The 14,342-nt window shown below is 41.5% G+C and overlaps 1 protein-coding gene across 4 annotated transcripts in view; it reads left to right on the top strand.

Annotated features, from left to right (window-relative positions):
* The window catches only part of LOC109418753 (somatostatin receptor type 2-like), a 276,019-nt gene that overhangs the window by 209,940 nt on the left and 51,737 nt on the right, over nucleotides 1–14,342 (top strand). The window lies entirely within an intron of this gene.

Genomic DNA, 14,342 nt, shown 5'->3' with positions numbered 1-14,342 from the left:
TTAACCGCTTGTTTTTGTTACAATTCCGGTTTCGTGCCGTTCGGTCGGCTCCATGGACGTGCTTCTATGTCCGGGAATGGCAGTTGCGGGGCCTTAACAGGGCACCGCCCCATGTTTTCTTTTCTTTGCCGTGTTCGTTTCATAGGATTAGAGATCCTGACCGCTTAAAGAAAATAAGCAAAATCTAACAACCAGGAATGCTAATGTTCGAGAAGCTAGACTGCTCGGCAAGACTTCATTATAGTGACTATTTAATTGGTTGTTTTGTGGCCTCATGAAATTTCGTGGCAGATAAGTGTTTTTCAAATTGGTTTCTGACTAGAACTGCGACAAATCCAATTTGTTGTGCAGGTGCATTTCGATTGTTTATGGAAAAAGGAAAACAAATTGTGCAATTCTCATGCCCATTTTAGTGTTTGTGAAGCAGTCACTGCTGTAAATTCTGATTTATAATTATTACCATTGAAATTTGTTCATGAATGCTTCCATTGGCGAAGCCAGAGGAAGACATTGGGGGGGCGGGGGGATGTCTGAAACTCATGATTATTTAAAAAAAAAGATCCCGGGGAGAATTTCTGATGAAATCAGTACAAGAATTCAGGACAATCCCTGAAAGAACTCCCGGAGCAAGCCATAGAGGCATTCCTGGAGTGTAAAGAATTCGCCTAAGTTAAATTTCACGAATAAAAATACATATATTAAATAAAGGAATTCCAAAACAAATCCCTAGAGGATAGAATTTCTGCAGATATGACTGAAGTAAACCCTGTAGGAATCCCTGGAGAAATACTTAGAGCAATTATGGGAGGAATCTCTTGAAAAATTTCTGAAGAAATCTCTTGAGGAATTCCTGGAGGAATTAGCAGACAAATTTCTGGAGGAATTTCTGGAAGAATTCTTGGAGAAACCTCTAAAAGGAATTCTTGGAGAAATCTCTGGATGATTTTCTGGAGAAATGCCTGAAACAATTCTTACATGAATCTCTGAAGGAGATTCTTGAGGAACTTCTGGAGGAATTCCAAGAGAAATTCCTGGAGGGATTCCTGGAATGAATCCTGGAGTAAACCATGGAAGAAATCCTGAAAGGAATCCCTGGAGAAATTTCTGAAGAATCATTTTGAGGAATTCCTGGAGGAATCCTTAGAGAATCCTTAGATTCCCTGAAGAAATTTCTAGAGGAACCTTAGGAGGAATGCTTGGAGGAAGTTCTGGAAATATCCATAGTAGAGGAATTCTTGGAAAAAATACGTAGAACTATCCCTGGAAGAATTCTTGGAGGAATCTCTAGAAGAATTCTGGGAGGAATCGCTGGAGAAATTTTTGAAGAAATTTCTAGAGAAATATCTAGAGGAAGTCTCAGCGGAATTTCTGGAGGAATACCCAAAGGAATTAATTAAGGAATTGTAAGAGGTATTTTGGAGGAATTACTTGAGGAAGCAATGAAGGTAAATAACTGAAGGAATGCCTGGTGGAACTTGTGGAGGAATCCCTAGGGGGGATTTCTGGATGAATCCCTGAAGGACGTGCTGGAAGAATCCCCGGAGAATCCCTGAAAAATTCCTGGTGGAATTCCTGAAGAAATTCTAAAATTATTTCTGAAGGAATCCCTAGAGGATTTCCTGAAAAAAAACAAACCATGGAAGACTTTCCGAAAGAATTCCTGGGGTAATGGAGGAATTCTTGGTGGAATTCCTGGAGGAGTCTCAGGAGAAATGCCTAGAGGAACTTCAGGAAGAGCTCGTTGAGAATCTTCTGAAAGAATATCTGGAATAATTCCTGGATAAATTCGGGGAATGGGAGGATTTCTGAAACAATTCCTGGAGGAATTTCCGAAGGAATTTCTGAAGGATTTTCAAAAGGAATTTCCGGAGGAATTTCCGAGGAATTCCTGATGGAATTCTTGGAAGTATTCCTGGAGGAGTCCCTGCATAAAATTCTGGAGGAATGCCCTGGGGAACCCCTATAGAATTCCCTGGAGGAACTCTTGGAGAAATGCCAAGTATTCCTAAAGGAATTCCTGGAGGAATCCTTAGAAGAATTCCTGAAGGAACCCCTGGAGAAATTCTTGAAGACATGCCTGTAGGAATTTCCGGGGGAATCTCTAGAGAAATCTCTAGTGGAAATTCTGTAGGTATCTCTGCATGACTTTTTTGAGGAATCCCTAGAGAAAATCCCTGGAAGATTTCCATAAGATTTCCTTGAAGAATCACTGGAGCACTTCCAGGAGGAATCCCTTTTAGAATTCCTTAAGGTATCTGTAGAGAAATAACTAGAGGAATTCCTAAAGGAATCTCTAGAGAAATCCCTGTATGAATTTTTAGAGAAATCCTTGCAGACGAATCCTGGATGAATTCCAGGAGGAATTTCTGGAGGAATCCCATGAGGTATTCCTGAAGGAATCCTAGGGAGAACTCCTGACGAAATCCAAGGAGGAATTTCTGTGGAAATTCCAGGACAAGTTTATGAAACAATCTCAGGAGGAAGTACAAAAGAAATCGCTGATATTCCTGAGGAAATGTAAAATCTGATACTCCTGAGGGATTTCTAAATAGAGTACGTAGAGGAACTCTTGGAGAAATCCCTGTAGCAGTTCCAGAAGGATTCCTTGTGTTCATGAATAAACCCCAAGAGGAATCCCAGAAGCAATCCCAAGAGGAATTCCTAAGGGAATCTCTAAACAGGTCCTAGAGGAAGTCTTGGATTAATTTCTGGAGGAGTTTCAGAAAAAAAAAATCCGGAAGGAATTCCTGAAGGCATCCCAAGAAGAGTTCTTGAAGTCATTTTTAAAAACATCTTCGAAGTTGTTCCTGAAAGAATCACAGAAGGAATTCCCGGATGAACCCCTGTATGAATTTCTGAAGAAACCTCATGAGGAATTCCTTGAAGAATCTCTGGATTGCTTTTTTGTTAAATTCCTTGAATAATTTCTTTATATATTCTTGGATAAAAATCTGAAGAATTCTGAAGGACTCCTGACGAATTGTTTGTTCCTTTTTTTAATGTAATTCCTGGGTTAATTTTTGAATAATCTCTAGTAAAACTTTCTGGAAGACTTCCCTGCAGAAATACTTCGAATAATTACAGATGGAGTTATTAAAGTAATCCTCTCCTCTTCTTGGCGTAACGTCCTCACTGGGACAAAGCCTGCTTCTCAGCTTAGTGTTCTATGAGCACTTCCACAGTTATTAACTGAGAGCTTTCTCTGCCAATGACCATTTTGCATGTGTATATCGTGTGGCAGGCACGAAGATACTCTATGCCCAAGGAAGTCAAGGAAATTTCCTTTACGAAAAGATCCTGGACCGACCGGGAATCGAACCCGTCACCCTCAGCATGGTCATGCTGAATACCCGTGCGTTTACCGCCTCAGCTATATGGGCCCATATTAAAGTAATATCTAAAGGAATTCTGGAAGGAATATATGGAGAAATCCCTGAAGAAATCTCTGAAGGATTACATGCAAAAATATAATAAAAGATCTTTGGAGAATGGAGTGGAAGCTCAGGTAAAATATTATCTCCTGGGCGCCCATTAAAAACACCACCCCCGGCGAAGACTGGCGCTTAAGCCTAGCTATTTAGCCCTGTAGTTGGAGGAAATGCCAATGCAGAACACGTAGCTTCCGAGAAGGAGAGGCCCAGCTCCCTGGGTTAGTGGGTTGGTGTCAGGCCCTGCGAGCCAGCCGTAAAAAAGATTAGCACCGGAAAATCAACAAGAGAAGAATGCGAACCGATACCAATGGCGACGACCACAGGGACGAAAAGGGACTTGCGGTTGGAAGCTCGGTACGTGGAACTGCAGATCTCTCAACTTCATCGGGAGCACCCGCAAACTCGCCGATATACTGAAGGACCGCGGGTTCGGAATCGTAGCGCTGCAGGAGATGTGTTGGACAGGATCTATGGTGCGAACGTTTAGAGGTAATCATACCATCTACCAGAGTTGCGGCAACTCACGTGAGCTGGGAACAGCTTTTATAGTGATGGGCGACATGCAGAGGCGCGTGATCGGTTGGTGGCCGATCGACGAAAGAATGTGCAGGTTGAGGATTAAGGGCCGATTCTTCAACATTAGCATAATAAACGTGCACAGCCCTCACTCCGGAAGCACTGATGATGACAAAGACGCATTTTACGCGCAGCTCGAACGCGAGTATGACCGCTGCCCAAACCACGACGTCAAAATCATCATAGGAGATTTAAACACTCAGGTAGGCCAGGAGGAGGAATTCAGACCGACGATTGGAAAGTTCAGCACCCAGCAGCTGACGATCGAAAATGGCCTAGGCCTCATCGATTTCGCTGCCTCCAAGAACATGGCCATTCGTAGCACCTTTTTCCAGCACATCCTCCCGTATCGTTACACCTGGAGATCACCATAACAAACGGAATCACAAATCGACCATGTTCTGATTGATGGATGGCACTTCTCCGACATTATCGACGTCAGGACCTATCGTGGCGCTAATATCGACTCCGATCACTACCTGGTGATGGTTAAACTGCGCCCAAAACTCTCCGTTATTAACAATGTACAGTACCGGCGGCCGCCCGGTACGATCTAGAGCGACTGAAGCAACCGGATATCGCCACCGCATACGCGCAGAATCTCGAGGCAACGTTGCCGGACGAGGGTGTGCTCGATGTGGCCCCTCTAGAAGACTGCTGGAGTACAGTCAAAGCAGCCATCAACAACGCAGCCGAGAGCACTATAGGGTACGTAGAACGGAGTCGACGAAACGATTGGCTCGACGAGGAGTGCAGAGCGGTTCTGGAGGAGAAGGATGCAGCGCGGGCGGTAATGCTGCAGCATGGAACCCGACAGAATGTGGAGCGATACAGACAGAAGCGGAAGCAGCAGACCCGTCTCTTCCGGGAGAAAAAGCACCGCCTGGAAGAAGCGGAGTGCGAGGAAATGGAACTGCTGTGCCGTTCACAAGAAACACGTAAGTTCTACCAGAAGCTCAACGCCTCCCGCAAAGGCTATGTGCCGCAAGCTGAATTCTGCAGGGATAAGGACGGGAGCCTCCTGACGGACAAACGTGAGGTGATCGAAAGGTGGAAGCAGCACTTCGACGAGCACCTGAATGACGAAGAGAATGTAGGCACGGAGGACCAAGGCAGCGGAGGAAATAACTATGTTGGCGCAGCAGAGGACGGGAACGAATCAACTCCCACGCTAAGGGAAGTTAAGGATGCCATCCACCAGCTCAAAAACAACAAAGCGACTGGTAAGAACGGTATCGCAGCAGAACTCATCAAGATAGGCCCGGAAAAGTTGGCCACCTGTCTGCACCAGTTAGTAGTCAAGATCTGGGAAACCGAACAGCTACCGGAGGAGTGGAATAATCTGTCCCATCCACAAGAAAGGCGACAAGTTAATGTGTGAGAACTTGCGAGCGATCACCATTTTAAATGCCGCCTACAAAGTGCTATCCCAGATCATCTTCCGTCGTCTTTCACCTAAAGTAAATGAGTTCGTGGGAAGTTACCAAGCTGGTTTTATCGACGGCCGGTCGACAACGGACCAGATCTTCACCGTACGGCAAATCCTCCAGAAATGCCGTGAATACCAGGTCCCAACGCATCACCTGTTCATCGACTTCGAAGCGGTATCCCAAGTAACACAACATGTTCTATAGGAATTATTTCGACCTCAATATGACCAGTTACTGTGTTTTGGTTCATAACAACAAAACCGTTTTTCAGACAGATATATGACCGAAAAAGCGTAGAAGGTGGAGCTTCGGCAACATATTTGAGATGTTATAATCATGTTCTATATGAATCAAAGCATACTTAATAATGTTTCTTAGTATGTTTTACAGTACATACACACTTAATTTTTTTTCGCTGAATCTCGGCACTTTTTCTTGATTTTTACCGAGATTGGCACCGCCGAGCTCTCAGCAAACTTGTTTTTCAACGAGATCTCAGCAATCGTGTAGTTTGTTTGCTGAGGTTCAGGAAATATTTTGCCAAAATTCAGCTAACAAACGTAATTTTTTACCGAGATTCAGTATAAATAGTTGCTGAGCCACGGCGGTGCCGGCGTTTGCCGAGCTCATCTTAGTGTGTAATTCTGACAACTTTCAATAAACAAACTACACGTCTTCTTTTTCTAATTGAGGATGAAAATTCAGTTTCTTTTCTAAAGCGTAATCAATGTTTGTCGCATAACCGTATTCAACTATGTTTCAAAATGTCAAAAAAAAAAACTATTCAAGTGCAAAATATGGCTTGCGATATTATTTCAGCTAAACTATTCCAACTTAAAATTGGCTTTCCATGACCAGAAATTGTGGTGCGAGTCAATTTTTCTGGTGAAATAGGCATTTGTGCTTCGATGAATTTGGTGCGCCTTATAAACACGTATTTTTGAAGGATTACTTGAGCATGTATAACCTAAAGTGTTTTGTTGTTCTAAATATTATTTCTAATTCCTGCAAAAAAAAAAATCATACATCATGGATAAAAATGGGATATTTGACTGGATATTTTATAAATATTAAAAGTATTAATGAAAAAATAAATGGCATACTTGGACACGGCATGCTAAATGATTCGAGATATGATTAGAAATTAGCTTAATGCTTACCAATCTGGAAAATTTGTAAATGTAAATTGAGAATATTCTTTTTACAATGTCATACATATAGCCATAACAATTTGACATACACATGCAAAATTGACATTGGCAGAGGAAGCTCTAAATTAATAACTGTGGAAGTGCTCGTAGACTAACACTAAGCTGAGAAGCAGGCTTTGGTCCAGTGTTGACAACGTCAGAAGAAGAAGAAAATATATATCACATTTTTGGGCTGATTTTATAAACGAAAATTTGACAGGAGGTAGTGTCACTACCTCGTGAAAATCAATATCATTATCAACATTGTTGTCGGTTCGTAAAATGGGTAATTTTTCATAAAAAAAAATGCGTTGAAAGTCGATAAGAATTTCCATCTAGACAAATGGTACACTACTAGTTTTTCCAGGATGATAAAATTGATGTATGCCGTCGAGCCAATTGAAGTTTTACTAATTAATACAATCAAAATTGTAGAGCATTGGCACGGTAAAAGTATAGTTTTTATTCTTAATTTATTACATATTGAACATCATATCGACATTTTTATGATCGGTAGTGTAACATAGCCTAGTTAAAAATAATGACTTTAGTTTATGTTACATATGTTTGTGTACTTATTGAAAAAACATGAATATGACTTAACGTAAACAAACAAAACATATTATGTTTAACAAAAACTTCATCGACAACAAGTATTGAAAGACAGACTGAAAATGGTACTCATATATGACTTATGAAACATACTGAACATGTCATCATGTTACACATGTTTGCATACATACTGCAGAAACCCTGAATATGACTTCATAAGAACAAATGAAACATATTATGTTTCGACAGAACTTAACCAAAACAAGTATTGAAAGTAAGACTGAAAATATTACTCTAATACGACTTATCAAACATATTGAGTCTGTTGAGCTGTAGAGGGGCTTTCATTTGTTTATCGTGTGGTAGGCATGAAGAAATTCAAGGAAGTTTCCTTTGCGATCTACGTCACTATTGACCCCATTAAATAGAAGCAAACTTATATCATTATTATAAATAGCAAAACAAATCCTCCTGATAGTGCTACGAGTTGACGTAAGTGGTCTGAAGTGGTCTTTAAAGAAACTATTTTAGGAAGACTCAAGCCATTTTATGTCGTAAAATATAAATGTGAGCTGCAAAATATTGTGATAGTTTATGTATTTATTACAATAATCGGGTAAGTTGGACGGCAGTAGTATAGAGAAGAATCTATTGAAAGTTCGCTATTGAAAGTTCGCGTGCAATACAGGAAATATGTTGTAATGTAAAACCCAATGAATTGGAGTGTTGAAATGTATTTGCATTTATTAGCGAAACGTTAAGATATGACGAAGCCACAGCTCGAATTTTCATGAGTACAAATCTGATGAACCGAAAGTCCATACCGAGAATGTGTTTGATGAACATATTAAGGCAAATATAAAACTTAATCAGGTTTGTCATATTGTGGCAAAATAAACGTTATTAGAACGCATCCAACAAAATTGATATCAACATGTCAGATTTGTTTGAAAAGACAAAATATTTACTCAAATACGACTTTTTAATAAAAGATCATTGAAGACTAGTTTTTGGAATCATGAATATGACTTAAACAAGACAACATTTGTTTTGAAAAACTTTGAAACAACTGTTATAGGACAAAATGATTATGTTTTCGGTTTTACTTGGGATACGACAGTATCGACCGCACAGAGCTATGGAAAATTATGGACGAGAACAGCTTTCCCGGGAAGCTGACTAGACTGATAAGAGCAACGATGGACGGTGTGCAGAACATCGTAAGGATTTCGGGTGAACTATCCTGTTCATTCGAATCTCGACGGGGACTACGACAAGGTGATGGATTATCCTGCCTACTATTCAACATCGTCCTGGAAGGTGTTATGCGACGAGCCGGGCTCAACAGCCGGGGTACGATATTCACGAAATCCAGCCAATTTGTTTGTTTTGCGGATGACATGGATATTATTGCTAGAACATTTGGAACGGTGGCAGAACTGTACACCCGCCTGAAACGCGAAGCAGCAAAGGTCGGACTGGTGGTGAATGCGGCTAAGACAAAGTACATGCTGGTAAGTGGGACTGAGCGAGACAGGACAAGCCTTGGCAGCAATGTTACGATAGACGGGGATACTTTCGCAGGAGAACGGTGTGTGGCGGAGAAGGATGAACCACGAGCTCGCTGCACTTTACGGCGAACCCAGCATCCAGAAAGTGGCCAAAGCCGGAAGGATACGATGGACAGGGCATGTTGCAAGAATGCCGGACAACAACCCTGCAAAGTTGGTGTTTGCTAACCATCCGGTTGGTACAAGAAAGCGTGGAGCGCAGAGAGCACTATGGGCGGACCTGGAGGAGCGTGATCTGGCGAGTGTTGGGCGTGACCGAGGTTGGAGAGCTGCAGCTGCAAATCGAGTATTATGGCGGCAAATTGTTGATTCAGTATTATCATGAATTTGATGTTAACATAATAAATGAATGAATCTTTGGAGAAGTTCCTGAAGGAAACCTGAAAAAAGCATTGGAACAATCACCGGAGGAACCATTAAAGATATCTCAGGACAAATCCCCGAATAAATGTCTGGTAAAATTCCTCAAAACTGCTAGTCGCCTAGCTATGCCAATGTTTATTCAAAGGACTCGACTTTCAGGTAGCATTGGCAACCTTCTTTAACCAAAAAAAGCGGTCATAATTTCCAAACTTTACATTTTCAATTTCGTGCACAGCTTAATACGTGTATTTATTACAATTATGAAGAACCTCCTTTTCAAGAAATCATAATAAAACACCATCATCATCAACACATCCATTTCTGTACGACATGTCGGACTTGTTAGCAACACGTGTTCAGGGATAAGTTTTCCAGGGAAATGAGGTGAAAATTTCCCAGGAACAAATTTGTACGATGAACTGTCAGAAATGTAAGCTAATGGCAAGGACTGCACTTTACGGCGAACCCAGCATCCAGAAAGTGGCCAAAGCCGGAAGGATACGATGGACAGGGCATGTTGCAAGAATGCCGGACAACAACCCTGCAAAGTTGGTGTTTGCTAACCATCCGGTTGGTACAAGAAAGCGTGGAGCGCAGAGAGCACTATGGGCGGACCTGGAGGAGCGTGATCTGGCGAGTGTTGGGCGTGACCGAGGTTGGAGAGCTGCAGCTGCAAATCGAGTATTATGGCGGCAAATTGTTGATTCAGTATTATCATGAATTTGATGTTAACATAATAAATGAATGAATCTTTGGAGAAGTTCCTGAAGGAAACCTGAAAAAAGCATTGGAACAATCACCGGAGGAACCATTAAAGATATCTCAGGACAAATCCCCGAATAAATGTCTGGTAAAATTCCTCAAAACTGCTAGTCGCCTAGCTATGCCAATGTTTATTCAAAGGACTCGACTTTCAGGTAGCATTGGCAACCTTCTTTAACCAAAAAAAGCGGTCATAATTTCCAAACTTTACATTTTCAATTTCGTGCACAGCTTAATACGTGTATTTATTACAATTATGAAGAACCTCCTTTTCAAGAAATCATAATAAAACACCATCATCATCAACACATCCATTTCTGTACGACATGTCGGACTTGTTAGCAACACGTGTTCAGGGATAAGTTTTCCAGGGAAATGAGGTGAAAATTTCCCAGGAACAAATTTGTACGATGAACTGTCAGAAATGTAAGCTAATGGCAAGGACAAATATAAAACGCTTTCCATATTGTAGGTATATTATAAATTGTGTACATTTCTCTCATCGCAACGGTCCGGTGGTGAGTGGTGAGTGATGACTGATGACCCATGCTTTCTTCAATTTTTCCTCAACAATCCGGCCATAAATTTCAGCGTCCGGTTTCAACGCGCGAGTGTTATTCCATCACCGTCATCAGAACCCTCATCATTGCGCCCCAAAATCCATTCAACGGTGCCGGCAAGGTTGCTTTCTTCGACGGAAGCCAAACCTCAATTTCGTGTCACCTTCGTTCAATCGGACAGGACAGGATAGCTCGGTATGGATATCCATGTCAGATTGAGCAAACCTGTCATTGTGGCATTTCAGGCACGCCGACATTCAAAGTGAAAGCTAAATAAACGACGACGACAATAGATTCCCTGCCGTTACCGTCGTCGTCGTTTCCGAACAATTCGTCGTTTGCCACTTTGGAGAAGCATGTTTATGTTAGAGCTGCCCGCACGTTTTTGGCGGTGGCGGCTTTCAGGAATCCATCTTGCAATCAACGACGACGACGGCCAAATCGAAAGGAACCGGTAACGTGTTGTCAGGAGCACTTCTTAATCTTGGACCGGTGCACTATGGGACGGCTCCGCCCAAGTGGGTGGCCAAACTTTGTTAGCGTTTAGTGATCATATTATATGAGTTCTTAAAGTTTGTTTAAGACTGTTTTCTTAGATTTTAAAGCCTTCACTTTGATGCTTGAAATCATTTAAAAAAAGAATGAAAACTTATTTGACTGCACGACTGCCTGACAGCTCGTCCAATATCGCATCTTTCACCAAATCATTGCCATTACCGTAATTCTTGAGAAAACTGCCTTCAAATTGTACGTCCTTATTCATGCATCAATAAGGACGTACTGTAGGAATTAAACGGCTACGCACTACGCAGTCTTCAAAACGGAAAACGAATCTTATTGTTTGCCCGACGTTTCGACACTGGGGTTTTGTGTCATCTTCAGGGGGGTGACACAAAACCCCAGTGTCGAAACGTCGGGCAAACAATAAGATTCGTTTTCCGTTTTGAAGACTGCGTAGCCTTTTAATTCCTACAGTAAACTTCTCAGTCGATCTGCCAAGAGATAAGGACGTACAATTTCTGTTTCGAAATTCCAGTTTATGTTTCACAAACTTCTACAAAGAGTTGGAGAAAGTGAATTTCCTATTTTGGACCACATTCCCTCCCTCAGTGTGTGATGACAGCGGTTTTTCGGGAAAAGGGCAAAGACATCGCCGGCTGCGTGTTTACGTGACCAATAAAATGGATTCGCGGGTGGCAACCGGAAGCCATTGCACATTTTCTGAGTGGCCGACGTATATAATGAAATACCAGCTAGATTGAATACCTTCGTTGCCATCCGTAACTCTGATGGGAATGAAAAAAAAAACAGGCGAACGATAAACGATCGGTGTAAATGAAAGGAAACGTTTTATGTTTCGGTGAAAGTGGGTAATTTCGACGAGAGAAGCCTTATTTGTTTTAGAATGCTTTTCTTGGATGTTAAGGCGTGAATTGATAATAGATTCGTTTGGAATGTTACATGATAATCAAATTATTTCAATATCATACGACAGCAACTGTTTGAAACCTGGAAATATCAGTATCAGAACATGATTTTGGTAGTGAGAAATAAAAGAACGGGATTGAGACTACTTAAAACATTCATGAACATATAAGTCATCGGATCTATATGCATAATTTCTTATCTCCCACTGTATTATGAACAAGATTTAAAACTCACGAAGGCTCATACATTTATATTTTATCGAATTATGAGTTCATTGCCTGTCTAAGAGTATCCGAGAACTCCTGGAGTATAAGCCATCGGATATACATCCGATGAGTGAAACTCATACTTACATAGCATCATGCAACAATGTGCTGTCGAGTAGAGAATTCGTTGTCTTAATGAACTTCCTTGAAGTAATCGATTCTACAACTGATGAAAATTGTCTCTATTTATTTATTTTATTTATTTGCCGTCAATCAAATGTAGACCGTTCTATGGTGTTGCCTTCACTCACATCTTCTGGAAACCCCTCTGAAACTCCCTGAAATGCCTTTAAACGCCTTGAAACGTCTGTAATCACTCCTGCAACCTGTTCTGAAGCTCTTTTGACAGCCTGGAACCTCCCTAAATCCCTAAGAAACTCTTTTTGAACTTCCTAAAACTCTCTGAAAAACCTTAAAATACTTTTTAAAAGCTTCTGAAACCTCTTCCTAAGCTCACCTATAAACCTGAAGGCTCCCTAAGCCCCCCGGAACCTCGTACAACGCCCTGAAACGCTTTGAAATACCTTTGAAGACCACATGAGACCCATACTGAAGCTCACATGAAAAGCTCGAAGCACCCTAAACCCCCAAGAACACCTATGAAACGACATGAAACGCCTCTGAATTATCATCAACCTCTTCTGAAACTCACTTGGTAGCCTGGAAGCTCCCTAAGCTTCCAGTGAACCAATCTGAAACTCTCTGAAACGCCGTCCACAAATTACGTAACGATCCAGGAGTTGGTTGGTGAGTGGTGGGGGGGGGGGGGGGTATTGTGTAGTACAACCGAGCGATACGGCCCATACAAAAACTATAGGATTTTCTTACAATAATGCGTTACGGAGAGGGAGAGGGGGTCAAAAATGCCGATTTTAGCGTTTCGTAATAAATAGACGCTGCCTGATACGATTTTAATCGCCTTTTAAGTCTATCTGAAGACCCGTGAAACCCCTTCTGAAGCTCATCTGAAAGCCTGGGAGCTGCCTGAGTCTCTCGGGAACCTCTCCGAAACCACATCTTCTTCTTCTTCTGTACGTTCCCACTGGAACTTGGCCTGCCTCTCTCCTGCTGAAGCTCGTTTGAACGTCTGCGAAACCTCCTAGAAACCCTAAAAATACCCCTGAATCACTCGTGAAAGTATCTGAAGCTCCAACCTTTTTCTACTATTTCTCCAAGAACCTCTTCCCGAGATTCTTACAGGAACTTCTTCTGGGATTTTTCCGGAAGCTCCTTCCGGGATTCCAACGGAATCTTCTTCCGCAATTCCTCCAGTAACTTCTTCCATGATTCTATCAGGAACTCCTCCTAGGATTCCTCTGAGAACTCTTCAACTTTTCTGGGAATCCTCCAAAAATTTCTCCCGGGAATTATTGAAGCAACTTTGTTAGAAAATTCTCAGAAGAAAAGCCTGAAGAGTTCCTAGAGGAATCCTCGAATGAATTTTTGGGGAATTCACGGGAGGAATGATGAAGAAATTCTAGGAAAAAATGCTGGGTTAAGGAATTCCATAGAAGGAAATCCTAAAAGAGAAATCTCTGAACAAATTCCAGGAGGAATCGGAGAACGAATTCATTTCTGGGGGAATCTAGCAGCTTTTAAAGAAATCTCTCAGTTACGGAAAGATTTTCTGTGAAATCCCTGAAGAAGTTCCTGAAGGGATACCACCAGTAATTCATTATCAGCAGAACACTTTCTCACTCAAGCGAACCCCACATTTTGAACTCAATCAACCACCTATTGAAAGTTAGTAATTTTCTTATGTTTGGAAAAAAAAGTTTGGGACAGCTCATAAATCAGCCGGAATGACCATAGTTTTGAAAACTGAAATAAATTTAATTCACTCCGTGGTTCGTGTATAACTGTATAACTCAAAAAATGAAACTGTGTAGTATTTTGACCAGATAATTGCAAGGTCCTTTGTTTTGAACATTTTCAAGGGATGTACCCCCTGAAACACATTGAAACGCCTTTGAAACTCACACGAAACCCTGTGAAGCCTCCTAAAACCTCCTGGGATTATTCGGAAAGTCCTTGAAACATCCTTAACCTTCATCCAGCCAACGTACATTTTCCACCTTCGGAAAAGCACAAAAATGGTCATAACTTTATTGTTTTAGGCGGAATTTCGATGAAATTTTCACAACTTCCCGAAAAACTCTTCTAGTTTATGATACCGGGGACATGGATGCCTGGTCCACATAGTACCAAAATTG

The sequence above is a fragment of the Aedes albopictus genome, chromosome 3 (assembly GCF_035046485.1).
Source record: "Aedes albopictus strain Foshan chromosome 3, AalbF5, whole genome shotgun sequence".
Taxonomy (NCBI): domain Eukaryota; kingdom Metazoa; phylum Arthropoda; class Insecta; order Diptera; family Culicidae; genus Aedes; species Aedes albopictus.
This window is presented reverse-complemented; position numbering and strand designations above follow the sequence as displayed.